The sequence below is a fragment of the Xyrauchen texanus genome, unplaced genomic scaffold (genome assembly GCF_025860055.1).
Source record: "Xyrauchen texanus isolate HMW12.3.18 unplaced genomic scaffold, RBS_HiC_50CHRs HiC_scaffold_1000, whole genome shotgun sequence".
Taxonomy (NCBI): Eukaryota; Metazoa; Chordata; class Actinopteri; order Cypriniformes; family Catostomidae; genus Xyrauchen; species Xyrauchen texanus.
In genome coordinates this window covers 2,679-14,000 of record NW_026265323.1, presented here as the reverse complement: position 1 = coordinate 14,000, position 11,322 = coordinate 2,679, and the positions used below count along the sequence as shown (strand labels likewise).

Here is an 11,322-nt window from a genome sequence, read left to right as displayed (position 1 = left end):
ATTTATCGAAGATTCCTAGTAACGGAATGGGCCGTGATTGGTCAATTCTTGGTAGAAACAAGGTAGTGACAAGCGTCTGATTGGTTAATTCTTCGAATATTCTTGGTAGCGATGCGTGCCGTGATTGGACAATTTCTGGATGTCACTACCCTTCTGTTCCAGAGGCCTGTTAACTAGCTGCTTCTTGAGCATTCAAATTGATGTGGTATGCTTGAAAAGTTCTAGTTTCCTAGTAATTGTAAATAAGTAATTAAATAAAACACAAACACCACAGCGTGGAAAGAATGCTAACTCCTTCCCTTTTCAGTGCTCAGGGTCTCAAGCAAAAGTGCAACCGGTGCATTTACTTGGAAAGTAGCAAATGTGACAGCACAATAGTGGTCACAAAGTTCCAGTAAGATCACACAGGAAAAAGTTGTCAGAAGTTGTCACAACATTTGCAGCCAATCACTGTGCGAGATTCTTTAAAACTTCTTAACATTTACAACATTTGAACGATCAGAGTACAGGGAATGTCGGAGGGCACATTGCCGCTTTTCACCGCTGGGGGCAGTCTGTGTCAATTCAGTTTCCAATCTGAGCTGAAAGTTTACAACATTTGACGATGACACACTCACACTCTTGGAAAGTGTCAATGACACTCAGGGAGAGTGTCAGAGGGCAATAGAGTTCACAACTTACTGTACGACAAGCAACAGTTTATTTGCTGTCAGACTCAGCTGAAGAAAAAGTTTGTTCATCAAGTTATTACACTACTATAAGAGGTAATTACGCATATTTTTATCAGATAGTTGAACATCATCACCGCTATTTTTAAACACTATTAAATTGTATGTAGTTTTGTGTAAAAGAGTTTAATCTAGGACATCCAAAAAAGTCTTCCAATCCTAAAAAGACACACAAAGCCATGTTTGGGTCGGACAGTTTTCCAGCACAGGAGTTTGGCCATCAAGTATGGTTAACAGGCCAACTCCTTGACAGCAGAAGTGGCATGAACATGAAGCTTCCTGTTCTATGAGATTTACAGGGCGTCCTTGGCTGCTCTGAAGGGCAGGCATGTACCTTGCCCTCCCTGGTGGTCTTGTGGTTTGGAGTTGGTGCTCTCACTGTTACAGCCTGGGTTCGATTACCGGTCAGAGAATGTATTTTTGTCGGTCCAAAGCTGGCCTCTTTGACACAAGTTCAAGCAACTGTGAGTTTGAAGGGCAAGGCGAGTAGTGCCTCCAATAGATAAAAAAACATAGTCCTTCGAGCCGGAATTGAACCAGCGACCTAAGGATGGCCACTACATCACCTACAGTCCTCCGCTCTACCAACTGAGCTATCGAAGGGATGGTTCTGTGGTGTGAGTGTACCTAATTTGCAGAGCTACTGTTTCCAGGTGAACAGAATTTAAATGCCATGAGAGTCATGGAGTTAAAAAAGAGAACTTAAACGAGCCAGCCAGGAGTCGAACCTAGAATCTTCTGATCCGTAGTCAGACGCGTTATCCATTGCACCACTGGCCCGCTGCCCTGCTATTCCAGAGTCCTGTTAACTAGCTGCTTCCTGAGCGGCAGCATTCAAATCGATGTGGTATGCTTGAAAAGTTCTAGTTTCCTAGTAATCGTAAATAATTAAATAAAACACAAACACCACAGCGTGGAAAGAATGCTAACTCCTTCCCTTTTCAGTGCTCAGGGTCTCAAGCAAAAGTGCAACCGGTGCATTTACTTGGAAAGTAGCAAATGTGACAGCACAATAGTGGTCACAAAGTTCCTGTAAGATCACACAGGAAAAAGTTGTCAGAAGTTGTCACAACATTTGCAGCCAATCACTGTGCGAGATTCTTTAAAACTTCTTAACATTTACAACATTTGAACGAACAGAGTACAGGGAATGTCGGAGGGCACATTGCCGCTTTTCACCGCTGGGGGCAGTCTGTGTCAATTCAGTTTCCAATCTGAGCTGAAAGTTTACAACATTTGACGATGACACACTCACACTCTTGGAAAGTGTCAATGACACTCAGGGAGAGTGTCAGAGGGCAATAGAGTTCACAACTTACTGTACGACAAGCAACAGTTTATTTGCTGTCAGACTCAGCTGAAGAAAAAGTTTGTTCATCAAGTTATTACACTACTATAAGAGGTAATTACGCATATTTTTATCAGATAGTTGAACATCATCACCGCTATTTTTAAACACTATTAAATTGTATGTAGTTTTGTGTAAAAGAGTTTAATCTAGGACATCCAAAAAAGTCTTCCAATCCTAAAAAGACACACAAAGCCATGTTTGGGTCGGACAGTTTTCCAGCACAGGAGTTTGGCCATCAAGTATGGTTAACAGGCCAACTCCTTGACAGCAGAAGTGGCATGAACATGAAGCTTCCTGTTCTATGAGATTTACAGGGCGTCCTTGGCTGCTCTGAAGGGCAGGCATGTACCTTGCCCTCCCTGGTGGTCTTGTGGTTTGGAGTTGGTGCTCTCACTGTTACAGCCTGGGTTCGATTACCGGTCAGAGAATGTATTTTTGTCGGTCCAAAGCTGGCCTCTTTGACACAAGTTCAAGCAACTGTGAGTTTGAAGGGCAAGGCGAGTAGTGCCTCCAATAGATAAAAAAACATATTCCTTCGAGCCGGAATTGAACCGGCGACCTAAGGATGGCCACTACATCACCTACAGTCCTCCGCTCTACCAACTGAGCTATCGAAGGGATGGTTCTGTGGTGTGAGTGTACCTAATTTGCAGAGCTACTGTTTCCAGGTGAACAGAATTTAAATGCCATGAGAGTCATGGAGTTAAAAAAGAGAACTTAAACGAGCCAGCCAGGAGTCGAACCTAGAATCTTCTGATCCGTAGTCAGACGCGTGATCCATTGCGCCACTGGCCCGCTGCCCTGCTATTCCAGAGTCCTGTTAACTAGCTGCTTCCTGAGCGGCAGCATTCAAATCGATGTGGTATGCTTGAAAAGTTCTAGTTTCCTAGTAATTGTAAATAAGTAATTAAATAAAACACAAACACCACAGCGTGGAAAGAATGCTAACTCCTTCCCTTTTCAGTGCTCAGGGTCTCAAGCAAAAGTGCAACAGGTGCATTTACTTGGAAAGTAGCAAATGTGACAGCACAATAGTGGTCACAAAGTTCCAGTAAGATCACACAGGAAAAAGTTGTCAGAAGTTGTCACAACATTTGCAGCCAATCACTGTGCGAGATTCTTTAAAATTTTTAACATTTACAACATTTGAACGATCAGAGTACAGGGAATGTCGGAGGGCACATTGCCGCTTTTCACCGCTGGGGACAGTCTGTGTCAATTCAGTTTCCAATCTGAGCTGAAAGTTTACAACATTTGACGATGACACACTCACACTCTTGGAAAGTGTCAATGACCCTCAGGGAGAGTGTCAGAGGGCAATAGAGTTCACAACTTACTGTACGACAAGCAACAGTTTATTTGCTGTCAGACTCAGCGAAGAAAAAGTTTGTTCATCAAGTTATTACACTACTACAAGAGGTAATTACGCATATTTTTATCAGATAGTTCAACATCATCACCGCTATTTTCAAACACTATTAAAATGTATGTAGTTTTGTGTAAAAGAGTTTAATCTAGGAAATCCAAAAAAGTCTTCCAATCCTAAAAAGACACACAAAGACATGTTTGGGACGGATTGAATATCGCGTCTAAAAAAATTTTCCAGCACAGGAGTTTGGCCATCAAGTATGGTTAACAGGCCAACTCCTTGACAGCAGAAGTGGCATGAACATGAAGCTTCCTGTTCGACAAGATTTGCAGGGCGTCCTTGGCTGCTCTGAAGGGCAGGCATGTACCTTGCCCTCCCTGGTGGTCTTGTGGTTACATCACCTACAGTCCTCCACTATTCGCTATGTGCACAGGTGACGCGACGAACGTTCGAAATCTGTGTGGTGGGCGGGGGGACTTCCGGTTTAGGTTACTACCGGTATTTCCGATGTAGATGTTGTGGAAGAGTGAGTGGCAAGCTATCAGTGAGTACCGTATGTAAAATGTTAACAGTAAATAAGAAACGTCTTACATATCAGTATCAAATTGGCAACTCTAAATTACATTGTAGTGTTCCTCGATGTGCCGTTTCATCGAGGTATAATTCTGAAGTTTTCATCGTTTTCCGCATCAGCCTGAGGTACGAGCTCAGTGGCTAGTCAAGATAAGACGCGAGAACTTCACTCCTACCGATAACACCGGGTATGCAGTCGACATTTTAAGCTAGAAGATTTCATCATAACCACAGGACCTTGAAAACTTGTTCAAGGAGCTGTGCCATGTCTTTTTGAGTGGATCAATTTTTGTTTACCAGCGCCAAGGACTGTATTTTTCTCTATGAGCTTCCATATACTGCTTATATATTTTGTAATTTACTATGCTGTTTGTTTTTTCTATCTTGTGATATACCTTTCAGAAAATTGTCTGAAATATTGACAATGTTTACATTTGTCATTTATTGTCTTTTACACTGCCAGGAGGAACACAAATACATGAGTTAATTCAGACATTTATTATACAAAGACACAAGCTGTCATACTACACTCAACAATAACATGGCTCCTATAATTGTAACATTGTGATGCAACGTTTGACATTTTGTATGAGTTAGTAGATAACTAGTCCACATAACTTTACATAATACAGTACTCAACAGTACTTTAATGCTTCTTTGCACTTCTGGTTGTATGTCAACTGCATTTCATTGGCTCTGTACCTGTACTCTGCTAAATGACAATAAAATTTAATGTAATCTAATAACTACTAACACTGAATTCATAATAACAAAAGGTACCTTGTATAGGTTTGTTGTTTATGTATATACATGTGTATTTCTTAAAGAGAACTATTTACATTGATTTTCACACAAACACATGTTTTGTACAGTCTGATACAGTAATGCAACATTATGATTAAGGCTCTGCCAGCCACACAGGAGCACTCAACCTCATAGAGCTGAACAGGGGTGGAGTCTTCTAGGACAATCTTTTAAAAAACAAAAAAGTGTGTTATAATCAGCAGAGATCACAAACTGATCAGATATCTCAAAGTCAAAAGTGCATTTTGCATTATTTTTCAAGTTAGCTACTATGAGTTAGAGAATGAGGTTACTTTAGGGTTAGTAAGAAAGTAAGTAAGTTAAACACAACACAATATAAACAGCAAAGCAACTGTCTCAACAACCAGCTTCTGGGGTTTCATATAGGAATGGTAGGTCTACTAGAACACTAATAGGGCAGGCAAGTGACATCATAGTGTTACCTACTTCAAACGTTTGGCTAGCTAGATAGTTGTCCAAGATGTTCAACTTGTTTAGGTAATTATACATTTGTTTGCCAGTTTAACCCATCATTGCCAAATTGAAGCCCCAGAACAGAACTGGTAGGATCAGACAAACAACTGAACTGTCTTTCATCCTATTCTGATGGTGTGAGGTTTCTCATGTTTCCTCAAAGATCTATGACGGGTAGCACGGATGCTGACTCTCCCTGTCTGTCTTTACTTGATACTGGGGATAACCAAATACTGTCAATACATGTAACTGAACAACACAAGTCATTAGTATATGGGTGATTCTTAGACTATGGGCACTTTTATGTACTTTGTAACCAAAAATGTCATTTTTTAAAAATATGACCAAAGTACAATTGATATGGATTGCAAGAGTAGATTTGTGTAATACTTTTTATATTATAATATTATAATACATTACAATAATTTTTATATTTAGATTATAATATTATTTTTATTTCTAAATTATACTTTTATATTAATTGATTTCATTTAGATGAATGAAAATTCAATTTTGTTGCATCATTTATTGCTTATATTTTTGCCTTGCCATCAGTTGTGTCAGTTATTTACAGTATGCACTGTAACCGTTCATCTGTGAGACAAATCAGTTGTATACATCAAACTCAGCACTACACTAAAAACAGTTGTGGTTATGTTTAATGACTTTGTGAATTGAGTTTACTGAGTGTGATGAGTTTAATTGTTTTTCTAATAAACATCTCCACTGTTTCTCTACATTCACGTTAATTCATTGTCATTTCCATCACCACCCACATTTTTAAAAAATATTGAAAAAGTTCTCATCACACATTAAAAATGTATCCACAATTTATGAGATCATGCTCTACTTAATATAAAAATGCAAGTCATTTATTTTCTAATAAGCTCTTGCCCAAACCAATATTACATTTCAGAGTGTGACAGGTGTACAGTTCACCGTTTGGTCCTTAGGGCAGTTAATTTATCTCATTGACAAATGTATAATTATTGTACATTGTGGAAAAACTGATAAAACTAGTTACAAAAATGATCCTAGACAATTCTTGACTGACATAAGTTATTCTGTTTTTAAATAACAGCATTGAGATGTGGTGGAAATGACATTTCACTGCTGTTATCTAAAAACAGAATAACTCATAACTTCTTAGTTATGAGACTAACACAGTCTCATAACTTCTCTTGTAATCTAAGTTTGTCCTCTTACAGACCTTAAAACTAGACAAATTATTTAAACTTATGAGACTGTGTTACGTGACTTTTGAACAAGTTTTTTATTCAACTTCACAAGCCTAAAAGTGCCCCTTGTTGAAGAAACGCCCATACATTTATTCAATGTCAGATAGTAAAATGAACATATAATAAACCACATGTGACCAACAACTCAAATTAATCGTTTAATAAGTATTTTGTAAAGGTTACTTTCTAGCCTAACGTCACCTAGCATCATCGCTAACGTTAGGGCTACAGCTAGCTAAAGACATAGCATAACTTACCTTCATAATTGTCAATGAATGAACAGACGTATATCTTGAAACCCTTTTCCCTCTTGCTCTTGGGAGCCGATGATGACGCTTGAATTATTCGGTGTAAGTCATTTATCGTTATCCTTGGCAGATGTTGAAGGGATCTGGAGTAGAAAGCCATGTTTATCTGGTCCTAGTCTTACCTGACAGTTACCGGCGTCGTCGATGAACCTAACGTAGCGTTAGACCGGAAATACCATCGCCCACCAGTGACGTCTGACACTCATGGAACGTTCGTAAAACCAACTAGCCAATACCAACTGAGCTATCGAAGGCACGGTTCTGTGGTGTGAGTGTTCCTAATTTGCAGAGCTACTGTTTCCAGGTGAACAGAAATGAAATGCCATGAGAGTCATGGAGTTAAAAAAAGAGAACTAAAATGAGCCAACCAGGAGTCGAACCTAGAATCTTCTGATCCGTAGTCAGACACACTATCCTTTGCGCCACTGGCCCATTGCCCATTTGCTCCAGAGGCCTGTTAACTAGCTGCTTCCTGAGCGGCAGCATTCAAATTGATGTGGTATGCTTGAAAAGTTCTAGTTTCCTAGTAATCGTAAATAAGTAATTAAATAAAACACAAACACCACAGCGTGGAAAGAATGCTAACTCCTTCCCTTTTCAGTGCCTCAAGCAAAAGTGCAACCGGTGCATTTACTTGGAAAGTAGCAAATGTGACAGCACAATAGTGGTCACAAAGTTCCAGTAAGATCACACAGGAAAAAGTTGTCAGAAGTTGTCACAACATTTGCAGCCAATCACTGTGCGAGATTCTTTAAAACTTCTTAACATTTACAACATTTGAACGATCAGAGTACAGGGAATGTCGGAGGGCACATTGCCGCTTTTCACCGCTGGGGGCAGTCTGTGTCAATTCAGTTTCCAATCTGAGCTGAAAGTTTACAACATTTGACGATGACACACTCACACTCTTGGAAAGTGTCAATGACACTCAGGGAGAGTGTCAGAGGGCAATAGAGTTCACAACTTACTGTACGACAAGCAACAGTTTATTTGCTGTCAGACTCAGCGAAGAAAAAGTTTGTTCATCAAGTTATTACACTACTATAAGAGGTAATTACGCATATTTTTATCAGATAGTTGAACATCATCACCGCTATTTTTAAATACTATTAAATTGTATGTAGTTTTGTGTAAAAGAGTTTAATCTAGGACATCCAAAAAAAGTCTTCCAATCCTAAAAAGACACACAAAGCCATGTTTGGGACGGACAGTTTTCCAGCACAGGAGTTTGGCCATCAAGTATGGTTAACAGGCCAACTCCTTGACAGCAGAAGTGGCATGAACATGAAGCTTCCTGTTCGACGAGATTTGCAGGGCATCCTTGGCTGCTCTGAAGGGCAGGCATGTACCTTGCCCTCCCTGGTGGTCTTGTGGTTAGGAGTTGGTGCTCTCACTGTTACAGCCTGGGTTCGATTACCGGTCAGAGAATGTATTTTTGTCGGTCCAAAGCTGGCCTCTTTGACACAAGTTCAAGCAACTGTGAGTTTGAAGGGCAAGGCGAGTAGTGCCTCCAAGAGATAAATAAACATCTTCCTTCGAGCCGGAATTGAACCAGCGACCTAAGAATGACCAATACATCACCTACAGTCCTCCGCTCTACCAACTGAGCTATCAAAGGGATGGTTCTGTGGTGTGAGTGTTCCTAAAACGAGCCAGCCAGGAGTCAAACCTAGAATCTTCTGATCCGTAGTCATCCGTAGTTATCCATTGCGTGTCTGTCAAGGTAGAGCTCATAAAAAACTATCAGAAATCATCAGCGACGAGGGTTTGAATCCAGCTCTGGAGTATAAACATCCATCCATCCAGCCATCCATCCATCCATCCATCTTCAACCGCTTATCCGAAGTCGGGTCGCGGGGGCAGCTGCTCCAGCAGGGGGCCCCAAACTTCCCTATCCCGAGCCACATTAACCAGCTCTGACTGGGCGACCCCGAGGCGTTCCCAGGCCAGTGTGGAGATGTAATCTCTCCACCTAGTCCTGGGTCTTCCCGAGGCCTCCTCCCAGCTGGACGTGCCTGAAACACCTCCCTAGGGAGGCGGCCAGGGGGCATCCTTACCAGATGCCCAAACCACCTCAACTGACTCCTTTCAACGCAAAGGAGCAGCGGCTCTACTCCGAGCTCCTCACGGATGACTGAGCTCCTCACCCTATCTCTAAGGGAGAAGCCCGCTACCCTTCTGAGGAAGCCCATTTCGGCCGCTTGTACTCGCGACCTAGTTCTTTCGGTCATGACCCAACCTTCATGACCATATGTGAGGGTAGGAACGAAAATTGACCGGTAGATCGAGAGCTTTGCCTTTCGGCTCAGCTCTCTTTTCGTGACAACGGTGCGATAGAGCGAGTGCAATACCGCCCCTGCTGCCCCGATTCTCCGGCCAACCTCCCGCTCCATTGTCCCCTCACTCGTGAACAAGACCCCGAGGTACTTGAACTCCTTCACTTGGGGCAAAACCTCATTCCCTACCTGGAGTACGCACTCCATCGGTTTCCTGCTGAGAACCATGGCCTAAAAGTATAAACATATATATGAAATTATCAGTTGGAAAAATCATTATGTGAGTTAAATAATGTGATTTTAATCTGGTGATATTTCGTGACTGACGGTGCACAATTCAGAATTATCTTTATATTGTTTGTGTTGCTATTAAAACGATTATAAATGACCAATAATGTAAGTAACATGCAAATGTAAGTAATCTTTTTAACAATAGTTTGAGTGCAAAGGTATATAATAATATAATACTAATACATGTAGCTATAGTGTAAATATATCTTAATAATATTAAACACATAGGAGATACCAACCAGTAAGAGACAAAACAGCAAATGCATAAAATCCTAATATATAATTAGGTATTACTTATATAATCAACAACATGAAATAAATGTTACATTATATAAATAATAATATAAAACTGTGCAAATTAGTAATCGCCACCATTAAAATACTTGCTATTCAACTGTAAGTGTATTGTAAATAAAAGGGCATAAATACAAACAAACCTGTTTATTTGAATTAAAATGTGTAGTAGAAGATTTAAAATAAGAATAATAATATTAAAATATACAACTCTAATTATTACAATAAGTAATAATAATTAAGTGAGGACAAATGTATAAAGTATTAGCAATAATAATAATTTACAGTTTTTGCTATGAGTCAAAAACACTCATTTTACAGGTTATCTATTTACAGCCATGCAATTTGAAAACATAACATAACATTGCAGTCTTGTCAAATAAACGATTTTGTCTTTAGAAAATGTAATTAACACTTTGTTAATGTCATTAACACTTTGTCAACATATAGCAGAGATACAGTACATTGCCACAACGATACAATATACAATTTAACAATATATACACTTGAATATTTATTAGATTCAAGGTTTATACAAGGCCCCCTTAATAAAACCTAATTTTAAATTTGTATTTTCTGCCTATTATTTCATTATTTAGGCTTTATAGGGTTAAGCTTTATGCTTTGTATAAAAGGGTTGTCGAACAAAAACAATTATTATACTATTCATTGAAATAAGAGCATTTCTCCTCAATATTACAAAAAATAACCGGGCTTATGTGGTTGGGCAAAGAAGATATTTATATTTTAATTTGCGTGGTACCCGTTCTGAAAGTTTAAAGTACTTTTAAATGCTTAGCGTTGGATATGCGTATGTTTACAGGTCTTACAGTAAAGTACAATACACATATACGTGCATTTATATACTGACTAAATATATATATATAGAGAGAGAGAGAGAGAGAGAGAGAAACTTACCTCTGTTTCAACGTCGTCAAAAACAAAGGATTTGTAGTAATAATCTCGAATCAGAAGAAACACTTGTGTGCCGAACTAAATGTTTATTATAACAGCCGCTCCAGCTACGCTCTTCTGCTGATTGGTCCATTCCTCTTGGCAACCAGGTAGAGACGCGCACCTCATTGGCCAATTTATCGAAAATTCCAAGTAACGGAATGGGCCGTGATTGGTCAATTCTTGGTAGAAACAAGGTAGTGACAAGCGTCTGATTGGTTAATTCTTTGAATATTCTTGGTAGCAATGCGTGCCGTGATTGGACAATTTCTGGATGTCACTACCAGAAATGAGCTCTACTGACAGGTTGCTTTAGGAGCTAGCCGGGCCTACATTTTCTGTCTCTGTGTGATGTCATTTATTTGCAAATCCTCAAAGTACATGCTTGAAATGAAACATCCCATTTTACAATGGAACTTCCAAAGAAATGTTGGGTTTAAGACTAGGACCAAGCTAAGATTTACTTTTATTTGTTTCTCTGGCATTTGTCTTTCCAAACTTCTGTAAACTGTGTAATGAAACATTTGAGGATTTGACAAGTCAGTCCTGTAATTGGTCAACCAAAATGTAAGAACATTGGTATAAAAAATGCAAAAGCATTAACATGAGATTTTCTTCCACTTTGTTGCTTTCGCTGCTCCACCTGCTATAATGTGAGGTGC

The 11,322-nt window shown here is 39.6% G+C and overlaps 5 non-coding genes across 5 annotated transcripts; all 5 read right to left on the bottom strand.

Moving 5' to 3' along the window:
* Positions 1–1,244: 1,244 nt before the first annotated feature.
* trnay-gua (transfer RNA tyrosine (anticodon GUA)) lies at positions 1,245–1,331 on the bottom strand. Its single transcript is given in 2 exon segments — positions 1,245–1,280; positions 1,295–1,331. It is a non-coding gene; the product is annotated as a tRNA-Tyr (tRNA).
* A 104-nt stretch (positions 1,332–1,435) lies between these two features.
* On the bottom strand, positions 1,436–1,508 carry trnar-acg (transfer RNA arginine (anticodon ACG)). The gene has a single exon. It is a non-coding gene; the product is annotated as a tRNA-Arg (tRNA).
* A 1,102-nt stretch (positions 1,509–2,610) lies between these two features.
* On the bottom strand, positions 2,611–2,697 carry trnay-gua (transfer RNA tyrosine (anticodon GUA)). Its single transcript is given in 2 exon segments — positions 2,611–2,646; positions 2,661–2,697. It is a non-coding gene; the product is annotated as a tRNA-Tyr (tRNA).
* A 104-nt stretch (positions 2,698–2,801) lies between these two features.
* Positions 2,802–2,874, bottom strand: trnar-acg (transfer RNA arginine (anticodon ACG)). The gene has a single exon. It is a non-coding gene; the product is annotated as a tRNA-Arg (tRNA).
* Positions 2,875–8,376: 5,502 nt separating this feature from the next.
* On the bottom strand, positions 8,377–8,463 carry trnay-gua (transfer RNA tyrosine (anticodon GUA)). The gene is given in 2 exon segments: positions 8,377–8,412; positions 8,427–8,463. It is a non-coding gene; the product is annotated as a tRNA-Tyr (tRNA).
* Positions 8,464–11,322: the final 2,859 nt, after the last annotated feature.